Genomic DNA, 25901 nt, shown 5'->3' with positions numbered 1-25901 from the left:
GTAAAGCTCCCGTCTGCTGGCTCCTGACTCTCACAGTGTAAAGGTAATTACATGTGATGATGTAAGAAAATTATTCGTTCCTGTTATGACCCCGCCAAAAAAAAAAAAAGCTGAGAATACATGCACATGTCTACGCCCTAAACTGTGCCCTGCAGCCTCAAAACCACGCCCACTGGAAGGCACACCAAGTCAGGCATTATGAAATTCCGCAGTGGGCAGCCCCTAACATGGTACCTTACACTCAGACTTATTAATGATTAAAATCCTTAAACTTCAGCACCCCTTTGAATGTTCCTCTCATTAAGGCTACCCCAAACATGCTTTTGTCTCATTTTGGTTTATTACTCTTATATTTAATACTTTAATGCAATAAGAAAATTAGATGACCTTCAGAATAGAATGAAGTAGTAAGTGGTTTGCTTAACAGAAACAGGAAGAGAGGCCAGGACCATATCAATATCTCACATCCCATAGTTCAGAGAGTTTTTCAAAAATAAACAAGAGGCATAGAAATGCAATTTTTCACTGTCTGGCACCTCACTAAACGTATAAAACATTCATAATATTTAACTCTATTTTTCATGCTAAGGAGAGAGTGGTACTTTCAGGGAATATAATTCAGGATTCAGTTTTATTTCTGACACACTCACCTAAAATTCAGTGGAGAAACAGCATGAACTTTCCGAAATCATCTATTTTCTCTTCTTTGAAATTGCAGTTGACTATGGCATGTAAAGTCTTCTCAAGCACTTCATTCAGAGACTGGTAAATCCTATTTCTCTGCAATGGAAAAAAAATACCTTTATTTATCTAAACAACTCTACATAACTTTATAGAACTAGGAAGCTAGAAGATACAAATCTGAAACATAAGGTATTTTATAAATTCCCTTTCCTGTTATTAGAGATGTTTAGCAGACAACTCAGACCTGGGTATTTGCTTTACTCCAAAAAATATTTAGAATAATGAGTATTTGTACAAAAAGTCATTGTAATACATTAGACAGTCCAGTGCCCGGGTCTTGAGTTCCAGATTTGGCTGTTGGTTAGTAACACAGTAAATAGCCTTGAAGCTTGAGCTTCTAACACAGCTCTTTGTTTTCAGTTAATTAAATATACAGAAAGGGTAACAAATTATCCAAGCAGGAAACTATTACAATAATATCTACCATTGCCAATGAGTATACACTGTAGTTGAAGTTAAGTTTTTCAGATGAACATTTCTTTCTCCTAGTGGTTTAAGCATGAGCAGTCATGAGTAGCCTGCAAGAGTAGTCTATAGAGCAAAGACAGCCTGACATTTAATGATCCATTGGTAATGTTGTGCAATACTAGCATAAAGAGAAAAGATTTCAAACAACTGTTAATATTTCTTAGCATAAATTGTATTACCTTTCTTTTTTTAATGCTTTTTTGGGTCATACCCGGCGTTGCACAGGGGTTACTCCTGGCTCTGCACTCAGGAATTAATCCTGGCGGTACTCAGGAAACCACATGGGGTGCTGGGAATTGAACCCAGTCAGCTGTGTGCAAGGCAAATACCCTACCCACTGTGCTATGCTCCAGCCTCCCCCAAATTTTATTCCCTTTCACCTGTGAGTTTTGAGTAAAGCTCTTGGCTGTTTTCCACTCCTATAGGTGCCCCGTGCCTCCATCCTGCACTTTTCTTCCCACTACCCGCCATCAGCTATTTCTTTCCCTACTGTTTTCTTTCTCTTTCCCTTTCCCCTTTCTTCTTACCAACATACAGGCTAGATGTTACCCTTCCAGGAGCTCTGTGGCTTGAAACAGCAGTGATTGGAACCTCATGAAATCCCATGAGAAGAGGAAGGAAAAGAGTGGGGAGGTAGGAGAATCAAATTAAAATGAGGAAAACTCTTGGTGGTATTAGGGGTGGACAAGAAGGAAAAGAAGTGGCGTGGCTCTGTGCCCTCGAGGGCAGCAGGTGCCAGCTGTCTGTGGCTCCACCCAGCACTGTTTCCTTTCACAGGTATCCAAAGCTATTACAATACTTACTGTAACTTCTATGGCTCAGACATCGTATGATATTTTTTTTTACTTTTTTGGGTCACACCCGCTGATGCACAGGGGTTACTCCTGGCTCTGCACTCAGGGATTACTCCTGGCGGTGCTCACGGGACCATATGGGATGCTGGGAGTCGAACCCGGGTTGGCCATGTGCAAGGCAAACGCCCTACCTGCTGTGCTATTGCTCCAGCCCCCGTATGATTTTGTTTATAAAGAAAATTCTATACAGTAAGTCTCCCTGATCTGATCCACATTCTCAGATATATTCATTAGAATGTGAAAGTTGTTTAGCCACACAAAGAAAAACTGTCTCCCACAATTAATACTTGTGTCACAGAACCCCAAAATCCACGCATTTTCAAAGACTCTAGGTATCTGCATGTACCTGCTTTTTCGAAAACTCATCATAAGCCACTTTGCACTATGGAAGACCCACATTGCCTGTTTCAGTAGTCAAAAGGGAATCTCAAGAGGATGTACGCATCACCACAAAGGGCAAGAAGCAAACATACTTCAGTGTCTGTTCTGCAGCAGCCATTCGAGAAGCGATGTCATAGCAAAGAGCTCTTTCCCTAGGAGCTACTTTACCAAGCTAAATAATTATCATGGCATTCCTGCTTCCATTTTCTGCTGTTGTTAACCGAGGTTTTAGGTGTATTTGATATGATTTGACAGGTTATTTTTAGGGTCCAGGAGTGCTCAAATTTTCTTTTTTTTTTAATTTTTTTTTATTGAATCACCAAGTGGAGGGTTACATAGTTCTCAGGATTATGTCAGTTATACAGTACTCAAACACCCTTCCCTTCACCAGTGCCCATCTTCCATCACCAACCCCCCCAGTATATCTGCCGCCCCCTCCCACCTCCCCAGTCCCCACCTTTGTACGTGCTAAGTTTCACTTCGTTTACGCTTTATCTCGATTACATTCCATGTTTCAACACACAACTCACTACCGTTGCTGGGGTTTCCCCCCAAAAAGAAAAAGACAGTCCTATTGCCAAGGAAGCATTTGGTAGTTCTCCATTGCTAAGAATATAGAGATATTAAGTCCCGCTGTTTGTTACATAACTTTTCTTTTTCCCCCTTGCCCCGCGCCACCGAGTTCATGCCTTTTTAGTAATCGCCACGCTGTCTGACAAAGGGAAAAAAACCGAAGAGGATGGTTATTTCCCGTCATCAGCCGGCGTGGGGCTCTGGCTTAGTTGATAGTCTAGTAGAGTGTCTGCAAGCAGTTTCTGGAACCAAAGGTCTTGCGCTGGTATCGGCTCCGGCTTGAGATTCCACCAGCGTCCCGCTGTTCCATGTACATAATTTTTCCCCTTATATCCCATTCCCACGCCACCAGGTCTATTTGCTTAATGGACATCACACTATGTTTGACGCCACGCCGCGTTTCTTCCTGAGAAAGAAGGATATTTCTTCTCAGCCGGCGTGGGGATATAGCTTAGTTCAGTCTAGAGAGATGGCTACCACTTTGATTGCCTTCAATATTTCAGCAAAAGACTTACTATTCTTGTTAGGATCTCCCACAAAAGTCTGACCCATTAAGAAGGAACCATTACATATTGCTGATACTAAGATGACATTAGGTCACGTGGCCGCTCCCGCGGACGCGAGGTTTTGGGTTTCTGTATAAAGTCCAGGGAAAGTACTACCAGAAATAACATCACTATAAACTTTTACCCTTTTATGGTGCTCATAAGATGGAGAAACCTAGAGAGAAGTTCGGCGTCTCCATTTTGCACTCAGAAAGCCGTGGACCCTGCGCTGTGCTTGGGAGAAAGGGATTGAGAGAGAGAGGTTAAAAGAATTGGGGAATTCCTGGTTTCCACTCTCGCAGCCCGCCGTGGGGTCTCCGATCCCGTGCCGGAATTAGTTCAGTGGGCTGCTTGGAGTCCAAGGGCGCGCTTTTGGGTTCTTCCATCATGCTCGATCCACAGCACAGCCCAAAGGAACGCACAGTGGGGGAGGTGGGTTTAAGTATCTATCTGCGGTGGGCGGGGGGTCACCGCCCCCGCCCTCCTGGGGTCTCCCGCGCGCGCATCCTGTTTCAGCTGGCTCGGCGTCTCCATTTTGCACTCAGAAAGCTGTGGCTCCTGCGTGCAGGTTGCTGGCGGGCTGCTGGTGTCCAAAGCAGCTCCCATGTCTTCCTCAGTCATACTGGGGCTGCGGGCGCAGCGAAGTGGGAAATGCTCAAATTTTTGCCTGTACTATTAATGGTAATTGCTTTCTCAATTTTCACTATTTGGTCTCTGAATGGCATCCAGTTTCACATAGTGGGGGAAACCTGTATTTAGCCTTCTTTCAATTAAGTGTATTATTAAGATTATTACAATAGTAGTGTTTTATGTAGTTTTTATTTTCTTAAAGCATATCGCATGTTTTATTTTATATCGCATGTTTTAAACTGAGATTCAGTTAAATCTGACTTTGCAATTGGGGATAAGTTATATGTTAAAAGTATTAGTGCTTCGGGGCTGGAGAGATAGTACAGTAGGTAAAGTGCTTGTCTTGCACGCACTAACTTAGGTTCGATTCCTGACACCCCATCTGGTCCCCCAAGCCTGCCAGAAATGATCCCTAAACACAGGGGCAAGAGTAATCCCTGAGCACACTTAGGTGTGGCCTCCAAACAAAGCAAAATAAAACAAAAAAATTAGGCTACTCTCACCAATGTAGATCTCCAAGCTGTATCAGAAATTAATGGGAATGTTACACACTTTGATGTAAGATCGGATGTATGAATGTAATAAGATTTACACATACAAACAAAACTTCCATCTGGGTTTGTGTGGAACTATAAGGTTCCTCCAGAAACCCCTTGTCCAGAGACATCTTGGTTCATGCTTCTATTGGTTGCTCCTCTCCCCCGCAATGTGGGAGGCATGCTTTGCATTGTGAAGTTTCCCCAGATTATTGTATCATCCCAGACTCCTCTGTCAGTTGTACTGTGTTTGCATTAGAGAGGGGAAACCAGGCAATGAGCAGAAATGGAGACCTATAAAGCACCTCACAGGATGATTCAGGTAGCACACCTCAACTGGCACGAAGTTTGAAAGGGGCAAGTGGCAGCCCAAATCTTGATTGTGAGCCAGTTTCAATTTGGGCTATTCCTTCCCTACCCAGTGACCCTGGTTTCAGCATGTCTCTCAGAGGCATTTATCGCAAGCAGTAGCATAATCTAGATGCAGCTCCATTCTTACCCTGCTTGACTTCCATTCCACTTGACTACTCCCAAGTAAGCAGCACTGAATATCTGTAATTCTTTTTGCTATTTAGCCTAAGGGTGACAACCTCCTAAACTGTCACTAAATTAGAAGCATCAGTTCTACTCTATTGCTGCAGCCATTGAACACTTGCAAAGCAAATTCTCACATGAACTTAGAATAGAAATAGAAAATGATACCTATCTCGCTTAAAATTCTTCCTAACAATTTTATGTCTGTTAATTTAAATTTTAGGTGTTGAATACTATTATGTGGTGAAGAATACAAATGTAGTGACATATAATAAAATTACTGCCACTTGTACCTAGCTTTTTGAAAAACCAGGGACTCTAAACTTTGACTGATTTTGTCACATTTAGTATTGTTAATTATGGGTTCCAGATTTTGGATGCAGAGGGTGGATAGAAGTGGTAAAGGCAAATTTTATTTTAATAAAAGAACTCAACTTAGAGAATGCAAAAAGAGAATGGGACACCTAGAAAAATAATAATCTGCATATTCATGAAGTCAGTTCAAACCAAAGCTTGATCCTTCTGCTACTGGGACCTTAGTCTTTTCACAAGAATCCATTGCAGCACATGTTACCATGTGAAACTGCCATGGATATTCTCTCCCTCTGGGTAACTTCAGGGCAGGAAGTATCTTATTTAACTCATGATCCTCCTCAGTATATCACCTTTCCTGATGAACAGTAATCCTCACTAACTATTCGAGGGTATGATTGTGGAATCAGCAAGCACGAAGCTCAGCAATTTCTCCTTGGTTCCTATAACTATCTTGAGTAACAAGTCATCCATGTATCAGAGTGTTACAGAAAGCTCAGGTTCTTGTTCCCAGGCAGTAAAGACTGAAAGTAGAGGGTTGGAGATGAAACGGCTTTAGTCAACTGAAACTTTATTTGAGGAAAGGAAGGAAAGGCAGGGAAGGTGGGACATGGAGTTTCCTGAAGTAGGAAGCCTGGGAAAAAAGGGAGAAAAATCTTTTATATGTTCTAAATGGGCTGGAGCGATAGCACAGGGGGTAGGGTGTTTGACTTGCATGCAGGTGACCCAGGTTCAATTCCTCCATCCCTCTTGGAGAGTCCAGCAAGCTACCAAGAGTATCTCACTGCAACGGCAGAGCTTAGCAAGCTACCCGTGGTGTATTCAATATGCCAAAAACAGTAACAACAAGACCCACAATGGAGACGTTACTGGTGCTCACTCGAGCAAATCGATGAGCAACGGGATGACAGTGACAGTGATGTTCTAAACTGGGCCAGTTCATGCCTCCTCAGGCAACCTGGTGGTCCTCCACTCCCGGAGGGTCACAATATTGATGCTGAACTTAGTATGGACACCCGATCAGCATAGCACACTACAGCCCAGAACTCCTGGACTCAAGCGATCCTCCGGCCTATATGCCAAAAACAGTAACAAGAAGTCTCACAATGGAGACGTTACTGGTGCCCACTCGAGCAAATCTACGAGCAACCAGATGACAGTGATACAGTGATACAATGATGTTCTAAACTATGGAATGGGTGAACAATTTGCATTGGGTCTTAAGATACACTAGGCAATAAAGCAAAGGGACTAAGGTAAAGCAGAGCATTGAAGAAGATTATTTTCTGCAAATCCTGATTGCATATCCTGGAACCGTTCCACATTCCATACCTAGAATTTCCCTAGGGACCTATAAAGCACCTTTCTAACCTCACCCTACCTAATGCCTATACAGCTTACATCAAAACAGGTTAGGAACCTAGAATTTAATGGATTTGGAACTGGTTCTCGGACCAAATTCAGAGTCACCGCACACCCAAACCTACTAGAGCAGAATCACATGAGAAATTTTTTAAAAAAAAGGGTTTTTCTTTACCTCTGGAGGCAGAAATAGCACTTGGGACAGTTGGCTACTCCCTTTATATCAAGGTTTTGTTCAGATGGATACAGAATTCAGCCTGAGAAACAGGGAGGTCTTAGGTGTCGGTTCAGATTTCCTAGTAAGGGCATAGACTTACTTCAGGCTCATAAGGAAAAGGCTGCTGGGTCACCACGAGAGCTTAGCTGCTCGGATTCCCCGCAGTCTCATCACTTGGGAGCAAAACCACAGTCTGGTGAAGCCCTTCCCTGGGGGATCCTGGGCGCCAAGGCAAGTGCTGTTGAGACGAGCTACATCTCCTCAGCATTGAAGCCACCTCATTTCTGTGAAACTTTTTAAAGTCTCTAAATAAATAATCATGGAAACTGAACCTGAAAGAGAACCGTATCCCTGCAATTTCTTTCCATTTATTGTAGCCCGATAGTCTCAGAAACTTGGAGTATACTTCAGAGTTGTCAAAATCTAGGTACCAATAGGGGAAAAGTCATTACTGCTCTCTGCTCTCCTCACTAGCTATCTGAACATTCTCAATAATACAAAACAAGAAAAGTATTAGAACGGACAGATCCTCAGTTTTGCTCTTGAAATTTCACACAGAGTCAGGGATAAAAACCATCATACTTCATCATTTAGGTTAAAGTCACACGAAGCAGAGAAGAACAATATTTGGACAAACCAGCTTTCAGGAGGAATGGTCATATACATTCAGAAATGAATGTTAAATTTTTTATGGCATAATGCTAGAGGCCTGCTGATATTTTGGAATACCCAAGTAAAAATGATGTTAACATATCAGTAGGATATTCAGTCAACTGTTTTAAAGTTGCTGAGAAGGAAGAAGGCAGCTACAGAGGCTTTCTTAGCTGTATATCTTGCACATCATATATATATATGTATTTTTTGGCCCAAAGGGACTGCTTTGTGTCTGTAGCATTTTACTGTAAGTTATGGCAGCTGCTTATCCAGATGATATTTGCACTTCAAAGAAACATTTCCTCCCCAGCTCTGCCCCTCAGGTTTTGCATGATTTACACTGCACCTGGGCAGTGAGCCTTCTCAGAAGCACAATCACTGAGAACTCACTGAAGTGCTCACCTGTTTTGACTCTTAGCAAAATAATAAATGTAAAAATAGTAAGAATAGAGCTAGACATAGCGGGATACAGTTTTTTCTTAAAAATTTTTTGAAGTAATTCTTCTCAGATTTGTGGAAATTACAATAAGTTGTAAATTATCATCCACATTCTGCTACACAGATGAAATCCTTACACATTGCCGCAGATTCTCCTTCTGTATATATACATTCAATTATATTTACACGTATATGTATTTTCATACAACTATACATGCACATAATTTTTAAAAAATTGAAGGTTTATAACCTACATGGAATTTTGAGATTTTAAATTTTTACTTATTTTATCCTATTATTAATGGTCCACACATTTTCAGGATAAATGCATTCTCTTTTATAGTTATGGGATTTTACAAAAATGTTAATTAAATGACATGACACATATGAACATATGGAACATCCAAGGCAACTTAATTAGCTTATTCATATACTTTATATTCCTAATCATGCTTTATGTATTCACATCCACACAGAACATATTGCAATTACATTTTAGGATAAGCAGTAGATAATTTTATTTCATAGTAATGCTTGTTTTGTTATTATAAACCTCTAATGTAAAAAATTCATGTATTCCAAATAGCAAAAAAAGAACTTCTTTCTCAAACTACACTTCAAAAGGAAAGTACTATCACATTTATGTATACATATAAAAATACAATTGTAAGAACAACAAATGTCTTATTTACTCACACAATCACCACATGTAAGTAACTTGAGTTTTTGTAGGTAAAAATCTCCTTTAACTAATTAAATAGACTAACAGGCAGCTAAAACGCAGTAGAAGCAAAAAAAAAAACCACCTCATTAAAACTTTATACTCATTGTATGAATGAAACCTGATCATGAACAGCTTTGTAACTATGTGTCTCATGGTGACTCAATAAAAAATAAATTAAGCAAAACAAAACAAAACTTTCTACCATTCATGTTGAAATTAATTCCAAATAAGGCAGAGAGATTAACATTTTTTTTTCTCGTCGGGGAAAAAAGACGTTTGCTCAAGCTCACCCTTTTACATCTGGAATTGTAGAACCCCTACCAAATTAGTCAAAAAGAAAATTTAATTGAACCTTGTGTGCTAAATAAAAAAGTGATAAAATTTAATACAATTTTTTTGTAAAAATTAAGTGTTCTAAGGTTTGGCTTCTAAACAGTACTGAAGACTCTCAGTAATCAGGCCAGTGGTTCCACCTAAGGATGCCTCTTTATGTGGTGTTACTCAGGCCTCACAGTGCCTGGGATTACCCAGACCCCCACAGAGGTGTCCAGTGTCCTTCGGGGCTGCACCCAAAGATTCCTGAATGACCATATGGTGCTAGGGATAGATCTGGGGTCAACACCTGTATTGTAACCCCCGTACTATCTCTCTGACTTCAGCTTTTAAAAATTAGTAATATGTAGGTATACTATAGATTCTAGATATACAAATATCCTTGGTAATATTGACCATCAATAATTTTCTTAATTTTTTATGTTTGTAAATTTGTTAGATGACAGCATATGTTATAACTGTCTGACTGATTTTACCTAAAAGTCAGCACAGAAGGAAAAAGAACCAAATAAATGAAGGAAGAAAGGATGAGAAGAAAGAAAGTTCTGATACTAGGTTGTCGGGGGTGGGGGGAAAGTAAAGTAAAGATATTTCTAGGGCCAGACAGATAGTACAGGGTTTTAGTCACTTGCCTTGCATGTGGCTGATCCTGATTTGAATTCCCAATACCATATACGGTGACTCAAAACCACCACACGTCATTCAAGTACTGAGGCAGGAATAACCCCTGAGCACCACTGGATGTGGGCCAAAGCAGTCCCCACCAATTATTTTTTTTTCTCAAAACCCCTATCAATTACATTAGTAACACTGATTTTAAAAATTTTTTAAAAATGGAACCAGTGGATATCAGGATAGCAGTTTGCAAACAGAATACCACAACTCTTACAAGTATCTTGAATTGATATTTTTGAACTACGAACACAATTACACATTAAAAAATTTCTCTAGGGGCTGGAGAGATAGTAGAGTGGATAAGGCATAAGACTTCCACATGCCCGACCTCCAGTATCCCAGATGGTCTCCCAAGCACTGCCATGAGTAACTCCTGAGTGAAAGACAGAAGTGACCTCTGAGCATCAATGGATGTGCCTCCCCCTCAAAGTAAAAAAAAAAGCAAAACCTTGTCTAATATGCATTGACCCTAATCATAAAGTTCATTCTCACAATGTAACATCAGTGCAAGCATATCAGATATGTGAACATAATTTCAGTGACAAACTCTGACATAAAAACTAGATTTTTCAATATATGGGTTTTTTGTTTTGTTTTTTGTTTTTTGCTTGCAGTACATATCTTGATTAACCAGGAAAAAAATTCATGTGAAAAAAATAGATGAATTTATCTTTGTCAGACAAAGAAATGTTCTTTCTAGAAATTACAAAGAGACAAAAAAAAGACCTAATTCCAGGGCTAAATGTTTATGTTTTCTCTTCACTGGAGTACTTCTACCTTGACCGATGGCCTTATATATACCATAGGCCTTTGAAGCTATCTGAGAGTTACTGAGGATCTGGGATTGTTTTCATCAAACTAAGAGGGAATGAGGGCCTTTCTAAAAGATGGAGATAAAAGCTTGAACAGTTAATTAAGAACCAGTAAATTTTAATGCCATTTTAGAGTTGAAAAAATGCCATTATATCCTACATTATAGGTTCCCAAACATTTTGTTTTGTATAGCCCAAAGACTTTTATTTATATCTAAAGTAGTTATGCAAGTAGAAATTAGTTTAGAAATTAAAAAAGTAATTATTTACAAAATAACATGTCTGGAGCAATAGCACAGCGAGTAGGGCGTTTGCCTTCCACGTGGCTGACCCAGGATCGATTCCTCTGTCCCTTTCGGAGAGCGCGGCAAGCTACTGTGAGTATCCCACCCACACAGCAGCACCTGGCAAGCTACCCATGGCATATTCAATATGCCACAAACAGTAACAAGTCTCACACTGGACATGTTACTGGTGCCCGCTCGAGCAAATCAATGAACAATGGGACAACAGTGCTACAGTGCAAAATAATAATAAACTTGGGGCTGGAGCAATAGCACAGTGGGTAGGGCGTTTGCCTAGTATGTGGCTGACTCAGGTTCAATTCCCAGCATCCCATATAATTCCTGAGTGCAGAGCCAGGAGTAACCCCTGTGCATCGCTGGGTGTGATCCAAAAAGCAAAAAAAAAAAAAAGATAAGCTTACTAAATGTAGTATAAGTCATTTCAATTTTAATAAAATAGCAATAATTTCCAAAATGAGCATTGTTTTAGAGAGATCTGAAGATCTTCAAAATGTCAACACATTTTTCATTAATAAAAAATTTTATTTGTTTATATCATCATCAGTCTCATCCACAAAATCTTTTAAGAACCAGGAAGCTATCATGCTGATCATGGCAGATGATGAGCTTTTCAAAATTTTACTTTTCACTTCAAAATGTGAATTCTATTATTTTTAGAAAATATTGTTAGTTTTCTCTGAAGTGACAAGCTAATTTTATCCAAGGAAATATCTGACAAATATCCCATCTGAATAATCACAGTTTGAGAGCCAATTGTTCTTTCAAGAAATCATGCTGTCCAAGAAAGAAGGCTAGTTCTGTTTTTCACTACTACCAGGCAGCCATAGTTCCTCAATGTGTTTCAAGAGTACTTGATGCATATCTCACATTTCCTTAAGCAAAATACTAAAAAAAGATGTGTGTTAGTTTCAAGATTTAGTAAGATTGTTGCAGCTGATGCTTCCTTACTTTGCTCTCTAAGTGATTGTCAGTAGAATACAATTGTTACTAAGACCATTTGCTGCCACTGCTTAATTCTTAACAAGGCAAGTTTTATCCATCAAACATTTCTTTCTCCTTTTTTTGGGGGGGGCATGTTTGTTGATGTTTAGGGTTTACTCCTGGCTCTGTGCTAAGAGGTTACTCCTAGAGAGGTTGCAGGGACCAAATGGGATGCTGGGGATTGAATTCAGGTCTGCCACATGCAAGGCAAGACGTTTATCTGCTGTGTTTTCTCCAGCCCGCTCATTCTTACTTTAAATCTGTGTACCAGGGTGCACAGAGTCAAAATGAAGATCATACAATAGTTATTATTAAAATAAAAACTTAATAACTTAAGGATCCCTTGAGAGTGTTTGGGGACTTCACCTAAAGAAAAATTGTAAGAGGAAGGGAATCTATTAAGGTGATTCGGTGAAGGAATCTCACCTCATTACTGCTTGAATCAATGAGACTTGGGAATAGTTACTGAACCATTTCAACTTCCATTTTCTATATGCCGGGAAGAGGAATAATAACAGTTCTTCCTTCAGAATTGTTGCAAGGACTAAAGGACCTCTCTAATAGAGTGTCTGACATGCAGGACACACAACATGTGGTCCCTAGGATTTCCAGCTTTTTGCTGGATATTGCTGCTTCTTTCAGAGATCAAGAAGCAATGATGTGAGTAAATCAGAGTATCAGCTGTTTGTTGGGATGTTTATGTTATATCAATCTAGCTGTAGCTCTTTGCTTTCTCTCTGGGTACAAACTACATACAGATATGTTTTCTCTTCTAGTAGACTGAGTTTAAAGAGATATTTTGCCCTTTGCTGATGCTGCAAATCTTGATGTAGGAAGCCACAAGAGGTATTTTTTGGTCGCTAGAGATAGAGGTGTCAAACAAGAGTACTTCAAAATTTTCTTTGTCTTTTCTTTGTATGTTTTGGGTCATACTTGGTTGTGCCTAGGAATCACTCCTGATAGTGATAAGGTGACTATGTGGGGGGTTGGGGGTTGGGACTCAAACCCAGGTTGGCTGTATGCAAGATAAGCACCCTGCCCTCTGTACTATTATTTTCTGCCCCGAATTTATTTTTATTTCGTTTTTCACTTTGAAGGAGTCACACCCAGCTCTGTTTAAGGTCTACAAGGCTTGTGCTCTACTACATGGGCTTCATGTCTGGCACTAATTTGATTCCATTCTCCTATCTGCTGCCTACCATAGCCAGGTGCGGAATCTGGACATTATTGCTATGGTCAAATGCCACATCACAGAGAACCTATGGCCTAAAGCCTAGAAGAAACACTTGAGAAAATAACTTTTCAGAACATATACTCTTGCCTTTATCTCAATACTTCAGATTTTACCACTTTGTGGAGTAAATGAAATTTCAGGAAATGGACTCTGAAGAAAAATGGGGAGAAAGAGGGCCATGACCACAATGGAGAATGGGATAGGTGTGTCTGTGTTGCCTTGTGTGCTCACAGATGTCTGTACATGTTGTACTCAGAGACAGGAGTTTGGCGGGACTCAAAGTGAATGTCAGAATACTCAAGCAAGGGCCATCTAACTGGTATGAACGGGGGAGACTGGAATGGGTGTCAGAGGCCCAGGCACACTGTGTTAGTGTGTATTCTTCCTGCTTTTTTTTTTTTTTACTACAGCAAAGAAATAACATCTCTCTTTACTTTCTTTGAAGTTATTAGGCTCACTTGACATAGCTGTAATTTTTCCACCTTTGATAAGGAACTGAGGTGAAAAAAAGCTAAACAAAACAGCTCTTAAGAAAACAATGATGAAAACTTCACTGTGATATATAATATTTTATCTCAGTGTTGATAAAATTAGTGGCTCCAATGATGGAAAAGAACACTGTGTACCCAGCTTAAAGAAATCAGCTTTCTCCAGCTATGACTCAGTGGTAGGGACCGAAGAGGATCACATTTTTCATTTTTTCATATTCAGGGTAGAAATCCTCATCTTTACATGAAATCTTTCTATTTTTAAATGTTGCCTCAAGCTGAAGGAGAGACAGAGCATGTTTCAGGATTCTCACCCCATCGCCAGAATTTGTTTTTTTCTAGAGATAAAATTTCACTTCCCTTCCATGTTGTCAACCAATGAACTATACCTTGAACTCATCTCTACCACCACTCATTGTGGGCACAAAGGTGGGAACAGAGGACAGAGAGGAACCTTTATCTCCGTCTAGTGGTCGGATTGTGTCAAAACAACTAGATGAGCGCATTCATTCTGTATGAAACTAAAAGTGAACTCTGGTCTGCAATATTGATACTAAAAGGTTATCAAGAATATCTCCTTATCTACTTTTAACCTTCGGATCCTGTCGAGTGTGATAATTCCCAGCTACTATTGTCATACTGGTCTCTTCTCTATCTCACCTACCCTCAGTGCCCCCTTTCCCCCAACACACACACACACACACACACACACACACACACACACACACACACACACACACATACACACACACGTGGTTAGTTTCTGCTGTGTTTTTGGGTCCACAGCATATATTTCCAAGCCACAATGCCCAAAGGGAAAGGGAAAGAGAGAGACAGACACACAGACAGACAGAGACAGAGAGGAACAGAGAGAGGGGAAAAGCACAGGCGGGGGGCTGATGGGGGGGAACCTGGGGGCACTGGTGTTGGGAAATGTACACTGGTGGAGGGATGGGTGTTGGAACACTGTATGACTGAAATACAATCATGAACAGCTTTGTAAGGGTCTATCTGACAGTGATTCAATATAAAAGTTTAAAAATATTTCCATTTTGTTTTAACTATATTGAAACAAAACAGCCAACTCAAAAATTAAATAAATGAAATGAAAGTGAACTCTACTATATGTGATATATGTAACATATGGTAATTTTATACTTAATGAACATAGGAATTTATATATATATATATATATAAAACACTATAATCTGAAGTAAAGCCTTATTCACTAGCTTGAGCAGGATCTAGTGGTTACTGTCAACTTGTTCACTGCTTTAAGTATTTAGTGGCAGTTTAGTATTTATTAATTAATGAGCATTTTATATCCCTTTGTTCAGAAGATAAATTTGAGGAAAGCATTTTTTTGGGGGCTGGGAATGTGATCCTTTTTATAGTTTTGCAATTTTAAATAGGTCAGTGTTCTGTCATGAACTTCTTAGAAAATTTCAAATAGTTCAGTTCTAGGGACTGGAGCAATAGTACAGTGGATAGTTTATTTGCCTTGCAAGTGGCCGGCGTAGGTTTGATTCCCAGCATACGATATGGTCCCCCAAGCACCACCAGGAGTAATTCCTGACTGCAGAGCTAGGAGTAACCCCTGAGCATTGCTGGGTGTGACCCAAAAAGCAAAAAAAAAAAAAGTTCATTAATAACTATTCAGGTTCTTGAGAAAGTTAAAAAAAATAACCAAGATAGACCTCATTCCATTTGATGTTCATGTTTGTTGTCTTAGAACACTGTCCCAGTGAATAATGTGACTGCAGCTCAAATGTCAACTTCAAGGATGCCCCACTCTGTACCCTCACTTCCTGGCTAGTTAGCCCTCTTTCATGCACTTAGATAACTTAATGAAATGAAATAAAATTGCATGTAGAACTCAATACTTCATTATACTTTTGTTTTGAAAACAGTTTCTGAGTTGAGAATATGTCAGCAAAACCAACCCAAAGAATGTGGATGTTGTTACAAGGTCAGCTTTTCAGAAGCTGTAGGCAGCCCTTATTGGCATTCTGTCAAACAGTCACGATGGGCGTCAGGGCCATTCATGAGCAATGAGTCAGCAGCTCTGACAACATGAAATACGGTAATTCACTACTGTGCAAGGAAACAGGTACATATGATCCTTCAGAAAGCACTGGTGAGAGGAAATATTTTATCGTAGAAGGAAATGCAGATAGGTTATTAAAACCCAGATGGTCTTTCATGGGTGTATATCTTAGCACCTATCTTAAAATGTTTATATATATGGATTTCCTCTATGAAGAGAAACATTCAGATTGAAAGCTGAACTCTCAGGATCTAGGTAGGCATTTAAAACAGGAAATTATGCTAAAAGGGAGTCATGTTTTAGATCCTGCTGTTCAATCCAATAGTTACTGTTACAGATTGGTATTAGGCAGTTGAGAGGTGACTAATTCAAATCGAGATATTCTGTGAACAAAAAACAATATTAAATTTCAAAGACATCATATCATATGAATCACAATCACAATCAATCACAATATCCCGTTAATCACCGATTTCTCGGGCGGGCTCAGTAACATGTCATTTCATCCTTTCCCTGAGATCTTAGAAGTCTATTTCAACTTGGCCCTCCAAATGATGTTGCACTGGGGGCTCTTCAGGTTTAGTTTCTAAATACTGGCTTTTTTTTCTACTCTTATTCATATCCTATGAAAGGAATGAATAATACCCCATTTGGAGCTCTTGCATTGCAAATTCTCAAGTTGAAGTGAGAATATTTTTGATATACTGGGTTAAATAGAATATATTTACTTTTATCCTTTTTAATGTTACTAGATAATTTAAAATCACACATTTGCCTTGCATTAGATTTTAGTTGAGCAGTTCTTCATTAGAAGAAGATATCTAATATCCACTCCTCAGAATTGTTCTTAAGCATTGTCTATCCTTCTTTCGTTTAAATACATACAAAGAGAAAAGGGATAGGAAGGGGGAGATGTGGTAGTGAATATTTAAAGAATACCAGGCTTCAGTATTTCGTTTAAGTATTGATTTGGCAATTTTAGTTATCCATAGCAAAGGATGAATACATCATAAGCAACAATACTGAAAGACATCCTATGCTGAATAGTGAATGGCCTTCAATTTTCAGCCCATAGCATAAAGGGCATATTTCAGAGTTCACTTATTTCTGTCCATTTTACTAAGAATAAAAGGGCAGTGACAAAGATATCAAGGAAGGTTTTTGCCTAACTGCTCCTTTAGAAGAACAAAATAAGCTCGGTAGAAATGACGTGGTGTAGTTTTCAGTTTTGTTTTAGACTTGCTCTCAGGAATTCTCTGATTGGCTGTAATGACTATGACATAATGGGATTAAACTTTGACTTTCTAGGGATTTTGATAAAAGCAATGCTTAGACTTTAGATTGCCAGTTTCTATCAATCAATGAAAAATTCCTATTTCTAGGTTTCCCTGAGTTGAATATCTTAGAGTTTTATTTCAACTTTCTCTTAGCCATTATTTACTTTGTGGACTCTGGAGTCCTGAGTAAACTGATATAAAATTGGGAGTCCAGATACAGCTACATCTTATCCTTAAGTGTCTCTTTTATCCATTTCAACTTTAATTATTGACTTAGACATCAGGAATATGGTTGGGGAAACAACCAGTGGTGTTGAGGTCCCTTGATGGTGGTGAAGCCATTCTGAACCAGTGTCCATCATGTTTTCCAGCAATTAAGAAAAAAAGGGACAGATATTCTGACTCTAAAGTTAGTTGTAAGAAAAGATGAAGGGTTTCAAACCTTTCTTCATCTGGATCCATGCAATGTCTCCTTTCCTTTTTGAATGAATAACCTGTTTTTGACCTTCAAATTCAGTTATTGAAGCTTGGGTAGGCAGAAATGGAGTGGGGGAAGGAATTCAATTAGAGAATGGCCCATTGTACTCCTTTCAAATATCTATTTGGTATTCCTTCTCTTGATGGAGATTAATACATGTGCTATTTAGTGAACTTACCTATGGTTATAGAAACATTTAAAGAAAAATGAAGAGATTCATTTTTAATTATTTTTCACAAATAAGCTTTCTCATAATAAAAAAAAAGTTGACTGTAGAATTAGGGAGATGGAGTAAGTGGTGGGATGAGTGAGTGAGTGAGGTCCTGTTTGCTCTCCAGAACCAACTGTTACTCCTCCTCCCAGCTGCTGAGTGTGACCCTCGTGACCCCTGAGCACCTCTTGGCCCAAGCACCACCTGGAATGGGTCTCCTCCCCTCTAGGTACACTCAGTGTGACCCTAAGTAAAAGGTGGAATCATACTTTAAATATTACAATATGAATACTGTTAAAAGGATTTAGTATAGATGAACTTTGCTCTGTACTCAGGGATAACTCCTGGCAGCCTCAGGGGACCAGCATGCAAAGCCAACACCCTATCCACTGTACTGTCTCTTCAGCTCCTACTTTTACCACTCCTTAGGGCATTGTTATTTAACACTTTCAGATTGAACAGTGAAAGGAAATTGATTTACATTACATTTCATGTTGGCAACTTTCTTTGGTAATATAACTCCTCAACATATGCTTCTAATACCAAAAAAAGAAAAAAGCCAGTATTTAGAAACTAAGCAAAACAAAATTTAAGCAAGCTAGGAAAAGCTTATGAGGCTTGCAAAATAGTTATATTAACTGATTCAAACAAAAAAATTAGAAATATGTTTAAAATGATGTTGGGTAAGCTTGCAAAAAGGAAATATTAAAAAATAAACTGACATGGGCTGGAGTGATAGCGCAGTGGGTAGGGCGTTCGCCTTGTATGAGGCCAACCCAGGTTCGATTCCTCTGCCCCTCTTGGAGAGTCCGGCAAGCTACCGAGAGTATCTCACCCGCACAGCAGAACCTGGCAAGCTACCCGTGTGGTGTATTCGATATGCCAAAAACAGTAACAACAAGTCTCACAATGGAAACGTTACTGGTGCCCATTGGAGCAAATTGATGAGCACTGGGACAACAGTGATAGTAATACAGTGAAACTGACATGATTTTATTAAAATTTTAGGTAAATGCATTAGTTGTCTAAATAGTAAACATAATTACTACAATTTTAAACAAAATCTTCCAGTATCTAACAGAATTTTCTCTCATTTGTTTTGTGTTCTTATGTCACACCCACCAGGGCTTAGGGGTTCCTGGCTCTGTATTCAGGGGTCACTCCTGGAGGTACTCCAGGATGTGAGATGCCAGAGATGGAACCAGGATTGGCCATGTGCAAGAAAGGCACCTTAATCCTGTGATATCTCCCTGTTCGCAGAATTTTCTCTTTATTCTAGAATTTACTACAAAGGAATAGAGTAAAAATAAAGAATCCTATAAATTCTGTTTAGGAGTTGCTAACAAAACCCCTTCAGAGACAATAAAGGAGAGCTGTGTCACTGAAAGCTGTGGTATCTATATTATGTGGGTGGAAAACCCATCAGGGCTTCAAGAATAGCAATTGGAGGGGCTGGAGCAATAGCACAGTGGGTAGGGCGTTTGCCTTGCACGCAGCCGACCCGGGTTCAATTCCCAGCATCCCATATGGTTCCCCGAGCACCGCCAGGGGTGATTCCTGAGTGCAGAGCCAGGAGTACCCCTGTGCATCGCCAGTTGTTACCCAAAAAGAAAAAAAAAGAATAGCAATTGGAGAATAAATAGCAACCTTGGGTTGCTTCTTCTAGTCCTTTAAGCCCATTCCCAGTAATAGAAAAAAATTGACACACTTCTCAGCTAAGGTATTCAGAGCTCCTCTCGTCTGCAAATGTGATTCCTCGCAGGATCACAAACAGAAGCTAAACCCCAAACTTTATAGGCTGCATCAGTTTAACCAAGATGACTTACCTTAATGCATTATGTTACTTTAACTTTCCTCAGACTGACAATTTGTGCTTTGTGTGGAGCAACATTAAAATTGAAAATAAAATTATGACTGATATAAGTCTAGTTAATGAAAAAATGAAACTGAAGCTTTATGAAGGAACTTATTATATATTGTGTTAAAATTTAATAATGACACAGCCATCTTTTAATGGGATTTCTCAAATCACAAAATCACAAAGAAATATACCTTTCATTCATATTACCTAATTATTTCATCTGCAGCAGGAGCAACAATTGAAAATGAAAAATTAATATGCCATAGAGGCAGCCTGGGGGTAGGGGGTGGGGAGAGGGAAACTGGAGTCACTGGTGATGGGAAATGTTCACTAGTGAAGGGATGGGTGCTGAGACATTGTACGATGGAAACCCACTCATTGCAATTTTGCAACTTTGATGGTTTAATAATGTATGTTTATTGAATAAACCACTTTGGTTGCCTTGTTTGAGGGAGAATGTGAAACTTGATAAGTTTGAGAATGAGGTAAAATGATGATTTAATTCATTTGTAAATATGAATACTGACTTGTTCTACCACATGGTCCATCAATCACGATCATGAAATCCCGTTAATCACCAATTTCTCGGGTGGGCTCAGTAACCTCTTATTTTGTCCTTTCCCTGAGATCTTAGAAGTCTATCTTGACTCTGCCCTCCCAAGGATGTCGCACTGGGGGCTCTTTCAGGGTCAGGGGAAAGAGATCCAGCTTGTTACTGGATTTAGCATATCAATACACCATGGGAAGCTTGCAAGGCTGTCCCATGTGGGCAGGAAACTCTCAGAAGATTGCCAGTTTCTCCCAGAGGGAATAAGCAGGCTAAAGATATCTTCTGAGATCTTACTTTTAAGTCTCTCTCTGGATGCTGGCTGTTGATGGGATTACACACACCTGGGCTCCTCTGCCGGTACCTTCATGCATGAGGCCTGTCCGAGCATGTGGAGAGGGGCCTCGAGCATGGCTGTTGCTAGATTCTGGTGGTCTTCGGTTGCCGGGAGCTCTGCTCCAGGTGGGGAGGGAAGCTGGAGCCCATCCCCTCCGAGGGGCCCTGGGGAAGACAGCCAGGCGTGGGGGCAAGAGACTCTCAGTCCATCAAAATACAACAAAATAAATGTTATATTATTATTACTTGCATGAATTTCTCTTGTGAAAAAAATACTTGGAAAACTTAATCACTGTCACTGTCATCCCGTTGTTTATTGATTGCTTGAGCAGGCATCATTAACGTCTTCATTTATCCCTGCTGTGTGCTAGTGTAGCCCAATGGTGTCTGCTTGCTTCAGGAACATGAAGAGAATGTTGTTGTTACTGTTACTGTTTTTGGCATATCAAATACATCACAGGTAGCTTGCCAGGCTCTGCCGTGGGGGCGGGATATCCTTGGTAGCTTGCCAGGCTCTCCAAGAGGGACGGAGGCTTTTGGGGCAGCCTCTAATTGTCCTTATGGGAAAACTTAATGTCCATAACAATTTTATCATTTACCTAAATGCTTGAAGTAAAGGTAACATAATTTAACTTCAGTTGGTTAATTTTTTTTTCTTTTTCTTTTTTTTTTTTTTTGCAGGAAAGGCTCCCAAGTGGCCCTCACGGGCCTCTAAAGTCACTCATGGCTAATCGGGCTGGTCAGTTAAATTGTTGGACTAGAGAATGTGGTACTGCTCAGGCTCTTCGATGCCAGGGACTGCCAGAGCCACACGTGGCAGTGATTGGGACTCCATGAACACACCCAGTTATGCTCATGGGGACATGTAGTGCTCAGATCGAATTGGGGTGTCATTCACGCATGGGTACACCCAATCCTGAACTAGCTCCCTGGTCTCCAGGTTTACTTTGGTTTTGTTTTGGTTTTAGAAATTGTTATCTCTACAGTTTCTGGAATAAATAGTAAATAGTCCATAAGAAAATGAACAGATAGATGGCCTCTATCTCTATATATACATATATGTGCATACACATATATACACTTATATGTACAACACATATACATATATATAAAATATATATATGTATATATAGTTTCTACATTCCAAGACCTTTTACCTTACCATTTAATAATAGTTAATATAGACAAATAAAAACTCTTATTGCATATTATTGAACGATCTAATTACCATTGAATGAAGGGAACCAAACAGGCAGCAGAAAATAGAAGTGGCCAGTACATGATGTATGGTCATTAAAATATTGAGAAATTAAATAATGACATTTGTTAATACATACTGAGTGCTTACCATGCCGAGAACTGTGTTAGTTTCTAAGAATTATCTTATTTAATCAGCATACTAATCTTCCAAAGAATATGTGGCTAATCAGGAAATAAAATAATAAATATAACGCATAAAGGAAATTATAATATTTTACAAAAATATTTTGCTTACAGTTTAAATATAATCTGTTGCTATGGTTAAGTGATATTTATGAAGTATCTAAAGAGAACATAAAAGTTTTTGTCTAAATACAGACTAAAAGTATGAGCAGTGAGAAGATAAAAAGTTTATAAAGATTTGAATAGTCTAGGGAAGAAGGCAACAGACTTATCCACTGGAAACCCACTGAAACTTTCAAGTTTAAGATCCATAAAAGGATGTACTGCGAATATTACTAGGCGAAGGTTCAAAATAGAAAATGATTTTAAACATTCCAATGAGTCATAGAGTGGCAGTAAATTACTAATGGACATTGGATTTAGAGGCAAATTCTTAACCTGAGGGTGAAAAAAAGCTATCTCTTAGCGCATCTAGAATAGAAAAATAGATGTTTAGGGGGAGCAAGATTCTGATTTAAAATACTATTTCTATGCTTTTTCTTGTCATTAAAATAGTTGTTCATAAGTGGCCAAAATATAGCAGTTTTTCAGATAGGCCTAATAATAATCTCTCTCTCTCTCTCTCTCTCTCTCTCTCTTCCCCCCACCCCCACCCCCTCTTAGCTCAATAAATGTTTGTTGATTAGTAGGAAAGTGGCCAGGAGTGCCATAGGCTAAACCTGAATTTTCGTTCTATTTTTGAGGTTGAGACACTGGCTCCAAATGTAAAAGATGATTAAGAGCATTTAAAAAGGAAGGGATCTAATTACCATCATAACTATAAAAAGACCATGTCCCAAAGGGAGGATAGGAGCAAAAGCAGGTGTATATGAATAGGGAAAACAGCACAGGCACACATGCACTTTTCACTGTTTTCAGTTAATTCTCATACCCAGAACATCATCGCCCTTGAAATAGAATGAAGAGTCCACTTGTTTTCACCCAACTTAGCATTTTTGGACTTGTAGTTTGCTTTTTTTGACAGTAAATCAGATGCGTGGAAGGTCAACTTTTTTCTCTCCACTTTTGTTTTAGGAAGTAAGGATTTTCATTTTTTTTTCTTTCTCTTTTTTTGGCCAGATGCAGTATCATGAGAGATATGCTTGGGTGATCTGTGCTAGAGGAATCTTAAAAATAAAAGACTCCATTGACTATGTCTATACAATTGACTTCATCCGTGTCTTTGAGGCCTGAGGTCTGCTCTATGTGTGGTGGAGAGGGAGCAAAACGTACCAGTTTTAAGGTAATTATCCAAATAAATAACATGTTGGCTTCTATTTTTTAAAAAGTATTTTTGGGGTCACACCTAGTGATGCTCAGGGACTATTCCTGGATCTCTACTCAGGAATTACTTCTGGTGGTGCTTGGGGGACCATATGGGGATGCTGGGGATCAAACTCAGGTCAACCTCATGCAAAGAAAATGCCCTACCCACTGTATTATCGCTCCAGCCCTGTCATGTGGCTTTTAAAAGACAAGTGAGCTTTGTTTTATATTCCCATCCCATCCTGTATCCACATATAAATTAAAAACAAAATAACAGAGTACAGTTATCAGGTTCTCTCAAATCCCTATAGCTAGTGTGATCATGTATAGCATAACTTTGCAGTGAGTTAACTACATGGCAGGAAAGAGCAAGATGAAAAGACATTACTTTGAAGATTACCTCTGAAGATTTTAGAAAAATGCTTTTAAATAGAATACAGCATGGAACAAATATTAAAGAAACAGGAAGAAATTTCCGAATAGATATGAAATAAAAAAATAAGGTGATGAACATCAACATGCTTGGCAAGTGAAACCAAAATTTCATTTGACAGATTCATGGTTCCTTTATCTCCTGCCCTAAGAGTTTTACCCACTGATTTGTATGTAGATCAAAATAGACTATTTTGGATAAGAATATTTTTTAAAATAGCCTATTTAAAATAGAAATGTCTAACACATGTGAAGGTCGCTGTCAGTAGAGTTCCAGAGTCTAGTAGAGTGGTTCAATCTTTATGGCCTCCTTCCTTCCTTCCTTCCTTCCTTCCTTCCTTCCTTCCTTCCTTCCTTCCTTCCTTCCTTCCTTCCTTCCTTCCTTCCTTCCTTCCTTCCTTCCTTCCTTCCTTCCTTCCTTCCTCCCTTTTCTCCCTCCCTCCCTTCCCCCTTCCCTTTCTCCCTCCCTCCCTCCCTCCCTCCCTCCCTCCCTCCCTCCCTCCCTCCCTCCCTCCCTCCCTCCCTCCCTCCCTCCTTTCCTCCCTCCCTCCCTCCCTCCCTCCCTCCTTTCCTCCCTCCCTCCCTCCCTCCCTCCTTTCCTCCCTCCCTCCCTCCCTCCCTCCCTCCCTCCCTCCCTCCCTCCTTTCCTCCCTCCCTCCCTTCTTCACTCCCTAGCTCCTTCTTCCTTCCTCTCTATTTTGGGTATATCCAGCAGTACTCAGGGCTCATTCCTGGCTCGGCACTCAGGAAGTATTCCTGGTGGATCTCAGGGGACCATATGAGGTACCAGGGATCAAACCAGTATTGGCCACAGGCAAGGTAAGTGTCTTACCCACTGTACTCTCTCTACACTACACCTCCCCTGCTCTATTCCCCACCGCCCTCCCAAGCCCCAATACACACACAAATTAGTCTGGGTAGCAGTCATTTTGTAGACTTATCTATTACCAGGATAGTCTATTGCCAATGTACCTTAAGAGTTGATCGATGAACATCAATATAGGCTTGGGAATCACTGTGTTGTTCATTTTCAAGATGATACTTACACACAAATAAATATATAAGCCAAGGATTAAGGAGAAATGGGGGAGGACAGAACAGAATTTAGGAGTATCAGATTTCTTGTCCTCTGTACAGGGAGTTCTTATCTCCAAAGAAATTCTAATAAAGAGCTCAACTATTATAATTAACTCTGAAATAGTAGAACTCTGCCCTTAAGAATAAAGTTTTAATACAGTACAATATTTGGACTATTTCCTAAAACATTAAAATAAAAAAATTAAATAGACCCAAATATACTACATTGAGGAGATAGCACATATTGTCCAAATTTTCTTAATTTCTTGAAGAACTTAAAGAAACAAATATAATCAGGACCGAGTTTTGAACTAATCTAGACTGAATTTGTTTTGTTCAATTTTTTTTTTGGTTTTTAGTTCATACCCAGAGATGCTCAGGGCTTACTCCTGGCTCTGCACTCAGGGATCACTCCTGGTGGGCTAGAGGGACCATATGGGATGCTGGGGATTGAATCCAGATCAGCTGTGTGCAAGGAAAGTGCCTCAAACAGTGTATTGTCTCTCCTGCCCCTGCAGACTAAATTTTAAATGCCTGTTATCTGGTTAATCTTTGAGCAAATCTTCAGTTTTCAGAGACAGATTAAAGAATCTGTACTAAATGTTTTGAAAAGCTTACTTTTAGTGTAGCATATCCATTATAATGGTATTTTATAAAGGAATAATAATATAGTATAGAAATAGAGGATTTTTATTATCGCATTGTTTATGTACTCCAAGTTCCCTTCACCTACACAGTGTAGTTCAATTCTGCCCAGCTTCTTAGCTTTCACCTTACTTTGCCCTACTATGGTTTAATCCAATTTACTTGGGTGATTTGCAATATAGTCACTTAGTTAGTCTCCCTCTATGCTTCTATTCTACCCCACTGTAGCCTATTCTTCCGAGTAAACTGGAATTACCATTTAAAATGAAAATAAGGTCACATCACTACTTTACTTTCTGTATGCTTTCCCTGTGCCTATAAGAAATACCAAAAACCTGAACTCACCACAGATGTTGGTATCACTGCTGATACAAATTTGGCCTACTTTTTCTGCCTTATTTCTCCCATTATGCCTTAGCTCCTGTGCGTTCCTGCCAGACTATCTCTTCCTCACTCTGATTTTTGAACCTGCAATTTCCTCTGCCTGCAACATTCTGTCCAA

The 25901-nt window shown here is 39.5% G+C and overlaps 1 protein-coding gene across 3 annotated transcripts in view; it reads right to left on the bottom strand.

Moving 5' to 3' along the window:
- Positions 1–25901, bottom strand: part of DTNA (dystrobrevin alpha) — a 367610-nt gene that overhangs the window by 200185 nt on the left and 141524 nt on the right. For all 3 annotated transcript variants that reach the window (XM_004606060.2, XM_055128332.1, XM_055128333.1), the window contains exon 3: positions 651–780. The gene's annotated coding sequence lies outside the window, so the exon portion shown is untranslated. The remainder of the gene's footprint in view (positions 1–650; positions 781–25901) is intronic.

The sequence above is a fragment of the Sorex araneus genome, chromosome 2, assembly GCF_027595985.1.
Source record: "Sorex araneus isolate mSorAra2 chromosome 2, mSorAra2.pri, whole genome shotgun sequence".
Classification (NCBI taxonomy): Eukaryota; Metazoa; Chordata; class Mammalia; order Eulipotyphla; family Soricidae; genus Sorex; species Sorex araneus.
Note: the sequence above shows the minus strand (reverse complement) of the source record. Positions and strands in the feature narration are given on the sequence as shown.